The following is a 10,897-nucleotide window of genomic DNA, read 5'->3' on the forward strand; positions in this document are numbered from 1 at the left end:
ATGGGAAATAAACAGGTTCAAAGAGCTCAAGGGACACCCATGTTGCTGTAGGCAGGGAGGCAGTGGAAAATAAATATAGCTAAGCAGTTGGAAAAATATTTATTTATTTATGTTCTTTTCCTTTTGAGATGTGAGACGAGGCCCAGCTCCAATATGAACTCAGTTTTTTTTTTTAGCAATTTCCAACTCTCTCCGGCTCTTGAAAATGGCATCCCACATAAATCTATGGCCAACTACAGTGATGACCCATTTGGAAATGCTTTTCCTTATTGTTAACTGTGAAAGGAGATAATTTGTTACATAAATAATGAATTAGATGTGTATTAATTTAGAACTGCTTGTCTGAATGGTTTGAAAAGCAGCTGTGTGATTTTAGGCAGTCATATGCTGTCAATTAACAACTTACTCTAAGCCAAATCTGTTTAAGCTTATTATGTGTATCACACAGTGTGGAATTTCTTCATAGGGTTTACTAATTCTAGCTGTATACTATTGGTTGCATAGTAGTGTAAAACTGCTAAAGATTAGTAAAAATCCCAGTTAAATTACTGACGGGCAGAAGGACCTTCCAGCTGCATTCCAGCTATTAATCTGCTAGTGATACTTTTCCTGTTGTTGAGAGGTTGGGGACCTCATTACAATACCCAGTTTTTCTTTATGGAAAATGTAATACAAGTCCAGGAAGGCAACATTAAAATTAAGTATTCATAACATATTATCAATATATTATCTAATTAAGGGAGGGAGCTTTTCAGTTCATAGGTAAACATGCAACATGGCTTGTACACTGCAAGACTAACTGCTTACTGTCTTTCCAAAAGCAACATGCCTCAAAATTTCAAAGAATCGATCTGGTGCCATTACAGAATTTGGGAATATCTGAGAAAAATCCTTTTAAAATATGTTTCTTCTTTAGAACAGATTAATTTAAACCTTTGACAAGTTGTTTTTTGTTTTGTTTTTTTCTGTGTACCATGTATCAGTACAGGAATTCCACATTTTTATTATTCTGATCTTGCTGGAAGCTAATAGGACCTTTAACAAATCTTGAAGTGATGCCACTGAACAGTACAATTATTCAAAGCCTCTATTAACAATGCAAGCTTTCTCTACTCAATATTTCTAACAGGGTAATCCTAAAGATAATAGCATGAATGAGCTACACTATTTTACACTTGCTGCTACTATTTGCAATATATGCTACTGTATAGTTTAGACTGAAGTACACAAGGAGCACCATGGCCCAGTTTCTGCAAAAGTGTCCCTTCTCCAGGAATATGGTCATTGCTAAGAAAAAAAACAAACAAGACAACCTGTTACACAAAAGTCCAGGGCACCTTTTGCCACACAAATTTAGTCAGCGTCTCCCAAGCATATGGAGCTTTAAATATTTTCACAGGAAGATTTGCTAATGCTGTGTATCAAGTCCTTAATAAAGTCACTTACAATTAAACTCGTTGCACTAGAAAAATGGTGTAGAAGCTTGGCTAGGAGTCAGGCAAAACACAAGTCTCATGTTTGTTTTTCTATGCTTTTCAGCATGATGGCTCCCCAGCTTCTCATTCTTCCACAGCACCTGACCTGCAGCTAAGAAGAAGGAGAAATGCTGTGTCATTGCCAGGAAACATGTCCTACTGTAAGGAAATTTTAGGAGTTTCCCTATTAATAATGTTCTCTGCTACTGCTTTGGGATATCTGCTTCTCTAACCTGGGAAAGGAGCCTCTACCTTCCATTTAATACAGTGTGAATACGCTCAGTCCTTACTTCTTTATTCTTCCTTACTTTGATGCTGCTTACTTTCTCCATTTCTTTTCTCCATCTGAGGTTTTTCTTCTCTTGCCTATCCAGCCCAATTTTTCCTCTCTGATCTATCTGCTTCTTCAGAGACAAATCAATTTTTTCAGATCTGGCATTCAGTATTCCTCCCTTCCAAACACATTAAAAAAAAAAAAAAAATCCCAAAAAAATATTTTCAAAAAAGTGAGTAGGAAAATCTGCAGGAAAAGCTTAAGCAAGATTTCTTTGGGATACACCTACCTGTCAACAAACCATTTCACCAAACTTGGTCTATGAATAGTGTCACCAAACTCTGGTCCCTCCCTCAGTGGAGTAATTCAGTTGCAGTGGACAAAATTGCTGTTAATATACAATCATAGAATGCCAGGTTGGAAGGGACCTCAAGGATCATCTGGTCCAACCTGTCTAGGTCCTACTATAGTTTGATGAGTGTGAAGATCCAATTACATTAGACTTCAGTTCAAGACTTAAATGGCTATTATCTAATCTACCAGAGACAGGCCAGGGTGAAACTTTCCTAAAAGCAGATTATTTCAGAATTTTCTACAACAGAACTTTCTGAATCTTATGCTGAACCTTTAGGCAAATCAGTCATTCAGACAGGTAAAGAAAAAAGGAGGTACACCAAATCAATAGTTTGAGTCTCCTTCATTTAATTGTAAGCAAAAGAAGGAGCATCGTATTTGATCAAATGTGGCTATTTAATTTATGTTAGGAAAAATCATAAAGATTCCTCATTATTTTCAGGTCAAACTTCTGTTCTTAACTAAACCAAACTGCTCTTACATTGCATTTCTTCTTGTCTGCTTCCTTCTTTTTCTAGTTTGACCTCTTTGTCTCTCCATACATGCATAATACAGACGCTTCCTCCTTCACTCCAGCTGGCAAATTCTGATTCTTCAGCTAAGTTTCTCTACCAAGTCTAGCACCCAATAAAATTAATAATTTTTTTCATACAATTTTGTTTTAATTTGCTCTATTGCTCAATTTACTTACATGATTGTGCAGCTGAAGAACTGGGATCAAATGCCAGACAATTGTACAGGTCTAAACTGGCCCCTTTTAATTCTGATTTTACAGCAAAAGTATCAACAATTGCTACTACAAGGCTTTATGTAAAAAAAAAAGAAAAACACTATAAAAAAGAAATGGAAAAGAACATACTTACACTCACAGCTGAAGAGCAGAGAAGTGGAACTAGGCGTACGGTCACCTGCCTCTGCCATTCCTCTCCGCCTACATTCTGGTTGTTCTGGTGTGCAAGGGCTTGGTTGATGGCTGTATCTGTGTGAGAACACTTGACATATCCAACTTCAAAACAACCATTAAGTAAAAAGGGGAAAGGTGGGGGGAATGGAAGGGGAAGAGGAAGGCAGAGGGGAAGGGACAATATTTGCAGTTGTAAGGGACCTACAACAACCACCTATTCCAACTGCCTGGCCACTTCAGTGGGTAGGTTGTGGACCCCATGCAGCTATCTCAGCATGCAGAGCTAATTTGCCTGAGTGAAACACAGCTCTGATGCAGGTCTGGTACTTCTGGAGCCAGCTTGCTCACAGTCCAGTTACAAATCTGTCCACAGAGCTGTGCTATTTATTGCAGACCAATCTCCTGTTGAAGCCCTTCCACTGTCCACAAATTATTACATGTTGATTGCAAGAGAGCGGACAACCCATGATGAGAGATCTCACTTGACATGTAAGCAGGTCAGATTGAAGCCCTTGACTTGGAGATTAGACTGAGATTTAATTGATAACACAGTTGTGGGCTGAAGCAGCAATCTCAGCTACTGTTAACTTGCTAGTTGCCCTCAACATGTAAGCTGCCTAGTGTGTGGTCACTGGTCAGCCAGCTACAGAATTTAAACACCCATCCATTCAACTGCTAGGTTGGAAGAGATTTTGAACATGTAAGTGGTGTGTCTGTGTATAGGCATGCCAAAGAAATACCTTTAGGGACCTGGGCCTCAGTTTCACTGACCTGGAAGACCTCTTTTTACTGATTCCAGCCTACTATGATGCTTCAAGAGACAGGACACTCTTGCCTTTACTGTTGACTCACCTCCTCATGATGGGCCTGTTGTGCTGACTGAGGGTGCTGCCTCTCCTGCCCCACCACTCCCCTCTCTGCCCTGGCAGAGAGCTAACTCCTCCAGCTCCCTGGGTAATAGGACGCAAAGCAGCAGAGCCAAGGAGTATTGAAGCTGCAGAGGGATACAAGATTTCCAGCTGTATCTATCCTCCTGCTGTCTCTGATTCCCTCCCCAGCTGCATTTGTTAGGCTCACCATCTTTCACTGTGCTGCATCACCTCTCACCCTTCTCCATCACTCCATTTTTATGGAAATCCATTTATAAAATGAAGACAGTTATATTTCTAATGTAGAGCATGCTGGAATACTTAATCTTTCACTTCATTTTTTCAAGTGTGCCTTTCTCAGACGTGGACTGATAAGATGACAAGTGCTAAAACAATCTGTGAAATGATGCATGGACTTTTAAGCAAATTAATAAGTGCCTTGGAGCAAAGATATATATAATCACAGAAAAACCTGATTCTTTTCATAGGAGATATATGCTTGAAATACTGTCTTATCTGGTTAATTAGAATTAAGGGGTGGAAATGCTGGCTTCTCTGAGATTAAAGAGAAAACTTAAAATATTCAGATGGGAATTTGTTTTATATAATACAGTACATACACACTTAAATATTAAAGTTTGATCCTTTAATATTTAACCAATGGACAGTCTGCCGAGACATCTCTTTCATTTCCACTGGGGTCCTGGTACAAGCACCAGCTAGTTTTAATAGACATCACACATTTAAAAAAAAAGAAATAGGCACAGTTAAGTCACAGTTCAGCTAAGAGCCATGGGGCACAATATGTTGCATGGGTCAAAAGCGCACGTCCTAAAGGAACTAGTGAACTAGAACAGTGTCTTTGTTATTAATCCGGAAATTGCATTTTTAGAACATATATTGCTGACTATATAAGCCTCCATTTTTTTTTCCTTTCAGTAATTTTTTTCCCCCATGAACAGAGCAAACATCTCTCTGTGTTCCTTATAAAGATCTTTTAACTGTGCTCCTGCTTCAGCTAGGCAGTAACAATCCCTTATGCATCTTAACATTTATGTTTATGCAGGCTAGAAATGTTCATGCTTATACTCATACATGACACCTTTAACACACACTTCCATCTGCCAGTGACCTGCTCATGACCTTCTTCAGAAATGCAAGGTAACTTGGCTAGCTCTATTTCTGGTCCTTCTGAAAAAGGATTGTCAGGTCAAATTGTGACAGTTTAAGTGTGATGTCTGATATTGACTGCTGTCCAGCAGGGACTGTAAGCACAGAGTCTCCCACTTCATTCAGGACCTCACTATTGACTTGCACTATCATCCTAAGGTTAGTCTTTTATCTCCTGTGCTTCCAGGCAAAGAAAAAAGTGTCACTTGAGCAAACTGCTGCAACACAGCCTGGGGACACTCCTGTCGTGAAGCAGGTGCCTGTGTGACTTCAGTGCCCACAGATTATCTGACCACTGCACAGTGTGTTGGGGACAGCTACAATTATTATTAAGGCACATTTCTGTAGCTCACTTTTAAATAAAATAACTTTTCCATTATATCTCTTTCTGTGTGTGTCTTGTGGGTGCATGCTTTGGACAATATAGGACAACTTCATAAAAACAATTCTTCTAAAATTAGACAGGAAGTTAAGAGAGACATCAAAAAAACAAGCAAGCAAGCAAACAAACAAACAACTCACTGCTGTTCACTTTTTCAAACTCTACTTTATTGCTAAAATATCATTATTTCAACTTTTTTTCCTTTTTCCATCATCCAGGCTTGTCAAACCAGTTTCATAACACTTGTATTTGTTCTTGCCAATTCTTTCCAACAGCAGTGCATGTTCTCATGATTCCTTCACTACCAACTCTAATTTTTTGACCTAGTATTAAATATGGGTCAGGAATATCTTTACATTTTCTATTTTTCTCCTTTTCAATTTAGTGGATTTTCTACATAAATCAGCTAGAGTTTAAAAGTGAGACCTTCAAGAATTACAACATTCCATTGCCTGATCTTTGACCTAATTTACTTTAACGATGGAATAAGAGATAAATAAAATATGCAAATTATTTCTAATTAGTAAATACTTTGCAAATATATTCCATTTTAAAAAGAGTTTGTAAATCAGCTGAACTATTATTTCTGTTGTATCTTATTGATATCATTGTTATTTAGACTGCAGAACAGTCTGGGTCAACAGGCTATTGAGGCTGTACCTCCTGTCTTTCCACCATGTGCAGCAAGTCTATTGGAAAGCGTGACTGTATCATAATTTCTCACTAAGAAGCTTGGTTTTTTTGCCCAAGTACCACAGATTTTTTAATATTAGTTAATTTGACCAGCAGTGTTTGTGTTGTAAAAGTGCAGCAATTCCAGGAGTTAGGGAATTTTTAACTTCTTTTCCTCTTTATCAGAAAAAATAAAATAAAATTAAAGCAGTTAAGCAATGTATTCATTAAGTGTAAAATACAGATTATTTTTTTTTTCCCCTTCTATATGCAGAGGCAGATACAGCTTCAGTTTAAGTGGGTGGCATTACACCATCTGCCATATTTTATCCCAGAATAAAACCATATAATTTTATTATTCTTGCCTGCTTCCCTGGTGCAGTTCCTCACCTGAATTATTCCATGGCTAGACTCTTTCTTCCTCTACTTCACTTGACATAAAACTCTACCCAAGCCTTGAGAAAACCTTTGCTGAAACAAATACATCAACAGTTTGGGGTTTTTTTCATGTGGATTTTAGCAAAAGAAAAGTTGAAAACTCCTGCCTCATTCCACACAGGAAAACTTTGTTCAGTGTTGGCTCAGAACAGCTCAGTCTAGTTCAAAGAGATTATCAACAATAGGCTTTCAGTTTTTACAATGTTAATCCACGATTAATCTAAGCATATTTTAATGCTTCTTGAAGCACAGTGTTATTTTCCTAATCCCAAATTTGCCTCATTGATCCCATCCTTTCTTATTTTCCCACAAAAATTAAATTTATACAAGACCGTAGCTAAAGTCTCCACAATTAAATCTAGTAGTACATAATTATTTTTACACTGAGTCATAGAATCATAGAAGGGTTGGAAGGGACCATAAAGATCATCTAGATAAAACCCCCTTGCACGGGCAGGAACACCTCCGTCTAGATCAGGTTGCTCAAAGCTCCATCCAGCCTGTCCTTGAATATTTCCAGGGAGGGGGAATCCACAGCTTCTCTAGGCAGCTTGCTCCACTGTCTCACCATCCTTACACTTAAAAAGTTCCTCCTAATGTCTAGCCTAAATCTACCCTCTTTCAGCTTAAAACCATTACCCCTGATCCTATCACCCCATGCCCTTGTAAGAAGTCCCTCCCCAGCTTTCCTGTAGGCCCCTTTAGTTACTGGAAGGCCCCTAAAAGGTCTCCCTGGAACCTTCTCTAATCCAAGGTGAACAACTCCAACTCTCTCAGCCTGTCATCATAGGAGAGGTGCTCCAGTCCTCTGATCATCTTTGTGGCCCTTCTGTAGACTCCCTCCAACAGTCCCAAGAGTTGATAAGGTAGAAAGATTGGCCTTTTACTTCTTCCTGCCCTTCAAACATGACCATAACCCAGAAAAAGTAATGGAAGTTGTAACTACTTGATCTTCATGAATCATAGAATAATTCTGGTTGGAAAAGACCTTTAAAATCATCAAGTCCAAATGTTAGCCTAACACTGCCATCAATAAAACCTGTCTCTAAGCACCACATCTATGCAACTTCTAAATAGCAATGTCTTTCTTGTTGTGAACACAGTACACAGAACTGAACACAGTACTCGAGGTGCGGTTTCACCAGTGCCAAGTACATGGGGACAATTACTTCCCTATTCCTGATGGCCACGCTATTCTTGATACAAGCCAGGATGCTTTTGGCTTTCTTGGCCACCTGGGCACACTGCTGGCTCATATTCAGCTGTCTGTCAACCAGCACCTCCAGGTCCATTTTCCTCTGGGCTGATTTCCAGCCACTCTTCCTCAAGTCTGTAGCATTGCATGGGGTGGTTGTGACCCAAGTGCAGAACGTGGCACATGGCCTTCTAAAACCTCACACAATTGGCCTCAGCCCACTGATCCAGCCTGTCCAGATCTCTCTGCAGAGCCTTCCTGTGCTCCAGCAGATCAACACTCCCACTTAGTTTGGTGTCATCTGCAAAGTTACTGAGCATATGCTCAATCTCCTCATCCAGATCATTAATACAGATATTTAAGAGAACTGTAAATACAAGTGGTCTTCCCCAGGACTCAGTATTTGGGTCAGTTCTGAATTATAAGGAAGTTTTCTTGAATTTCGAATTATACCAGAATATTGCCATGAACACTATTATTATTTTTCATTTATTTCAGGTGAATAATCATAGAATCATAGAATCTTAGGGGCTGGAAAGGACCTCGAAAGATCATCTAGTCCAACACCCCTGCCAGAGCAGGGTCACCTAGAGTACATCACACAGGAACGCATCCAGGTGGGTTTTGAATGTCTCCAGTGAAGGAGACTCCACAACCTCCCTGGGCAGCCTGTTCCAGTGCTCTGTCACTCTCACAGTAATGAAGTTTTTTCGGATATTCACCTTGAACCTCCTATGCTCCAATTTGCACCCATTACCCCTTGTCCTATCACTGGTCATCACTGAGAAAATCCTAACTCCATCTCCTTGACACTCACCCCTTACATATTTGTAAACATTGATGAGGTCATGAAGCCTATTTGCTATTAATGAGTAGACCTTGGTATCTAAAACAGTAATGGACAATTAAAAGACTGTGATAGTCACAAAATATGCCTTCAGGCTCACATAATCTCTCTAGAAATCAAATGGTTTCTCACAAGTATTTAAACAATCAAGACCCATGTTAGATAACAACAGTAGGTTAATGCTAAGGGTTGATTCATGGCTCCTGTTATTTAAAACTTAAAACTACAAATGGATTTGTTAAGCATCTCCCATGGCTGATGCCTCATAACGTCTGCACCACTCACAAAAATGACTGCAGAGGTCAGGACACAGGAATTATTTAACCTTTGTTTTTAATGTGCAGGTCAGGAGCACAGTCAACGTAATGCAAACAGTTGAAAGTTTTATAGAATTCCCTTTGCATTAAAGTTTCAATGACCCTAAGTGAAAACTAATAATATTCTTAACTGTTAATTTTCCTACTTCCAGACTGCACTCCTTTGTCATAAATAAGCTTTATTACTGCTAAAGATTTTATACTCCCCAGCAATATTTAGGGAACCCAAACCATATTTTTAAAACTTTCTTTGTAAATGCAGCACCCATTCCATCCACCACAGCTCCTCCAATATCTATACAGGCTGTTTTAGCAGGCAGAGTGTTTTGGCAAACCACTGTCCTCTTCAGACTGAGTAGAGCTGTGTCACATTGAGCCCCAAATGGCTCTCCAGTGCCATGGTCAGGTGGACAGAAAGGATCTTCTGGCTTTGGGGTGACTGTGAGCAGGTAGCTGCCCATGCTGCCTATCCATTCACCTCTATCAAGAAGAGGCAGTGTCCACACTCTGTCACTCACTTGTGTCCTGTCAGAATCTGCATCCATGTGGCTGAAGTTTCCTTCCTTTGCCCTTGGAGGCATCGGAATTGTCACACCACAACAAAACATCCAGTGCCACTTAAGTCAGGTCAGCTGATAGCCAAAAATAAAATGCTATGTAAATGGAAGAATACTCCCTATCCCACCAGTGGGGACTATTATCTTTCCCAGTGACTTGCCACACCGAGGACACCTCCATGGTTCCTCATTGCTTATGGGCAGCCACTATGAGGTGATTGAGGACACCTCTGTTGTTGCTCATTGCTTATGGGCAAAGTTATGGCCCATTCTGTAGTTTAGTTGTTCTGTAGCACCATCTGCTCATATCCAGGGAGAGAAATAACATTCAGGCAGCTGTGATACCCTCCCAAGGCTAGCAGCAGTTGGGATGTCTGGAGTCTCCACTCCCTGCAGAGCTAGGGAGGGTGGGAATGCAAAGGAAACAGAAATGAGCCAAACAGAGCCTGGACAGAAACGTCTTCTCTCTGTGCATCCAGAGAGGACGTGCTCACTGCTAGTTATCCTAGCAATGGCACCAACCTTCCAATATTCAGAGGAAAAATCCCAGCTGAGCCTTTTTTAGACCTGTTCAAATTATATTTGAGAGTATAAAAGGTTCAGAGTTCTATTAAATAAAATACATTGTTTGCAAGTAAAAATATTTCTTATTCAAGCCATTTTATCAATGCTAAAACAATATTTAATGGCTAAAGTATTAAATCCATTTTCTGAATATTCAAATAATTTTTATTTCTTTTTTTCCTTTTGTCAACTAGTTTAAAAGCTATACTAAGAAATAGCTTTAAGTTCATGTCACAAAGGAAATTTCTATTTTTTCTTCATAACTCAGAAACATGCCAAAATAAAAATTAATTAATAATGTTCTCCATGTCTTAACACAACTATCCTTAAAACTTAGAGTAGTGTCTATGCAAATTAAAGGTTAAAATGTGTTTCATATTTGATGATGATTGTAAAAGTTTGTATCTTGTATAGCCACTGAGAAGGTAAAAATCTGTCTGTTTTATCAGCTGTAAATGCTAGCAGAAGAATTTCCAGTATTAGGAATCTCAGAAAAATTTTAATAAATATTTTAATTACTAGATCCTTCCAAACCTGTAAAGAAGCAGTAGCAACTATTGTCCATATCTACAGAAATTTGTGGGAGATAATAAATCACAAAAGTGCAAAATAGAAATACAGTGCAATACTCCTAAATAGTATGCAAGATGTGAAGGAAAAAGGAGAAGTTGCAGGGTTCCCTTGAATCTGCTGTACAGAAGTCAAATGTAATGAGCCTCTGGCAACCAGTACAATGACCAGCAGAAGGATGATGCCTCCCTACCAGCATCATCCATTATTTGCAGAACACCAGAGTGTGTACAGCAGAAAGCAGTAATTCCTGCCAGTAAGAATGGACAGTATCCTTAGGACCATCCCATAACATTTAAGAAGCATCAA

The sequence above is a fragment of the Chaetura pelagica genome, unplaced genomic scaffold (assembly GCF_000747805.2).
Source record: "Chaetura pelagica isolate M959 unplaced genomic scaffold, ChaPel_1.0 scaffold82, whole genome shotgun sequence".
In the NCBI taxonomy this organism is placed as follows: Eukaryota; Metazoa; Chordata; class Aves; order Apodiformes; family Apodidae; genus Chaetura; species Chaetura pelagica.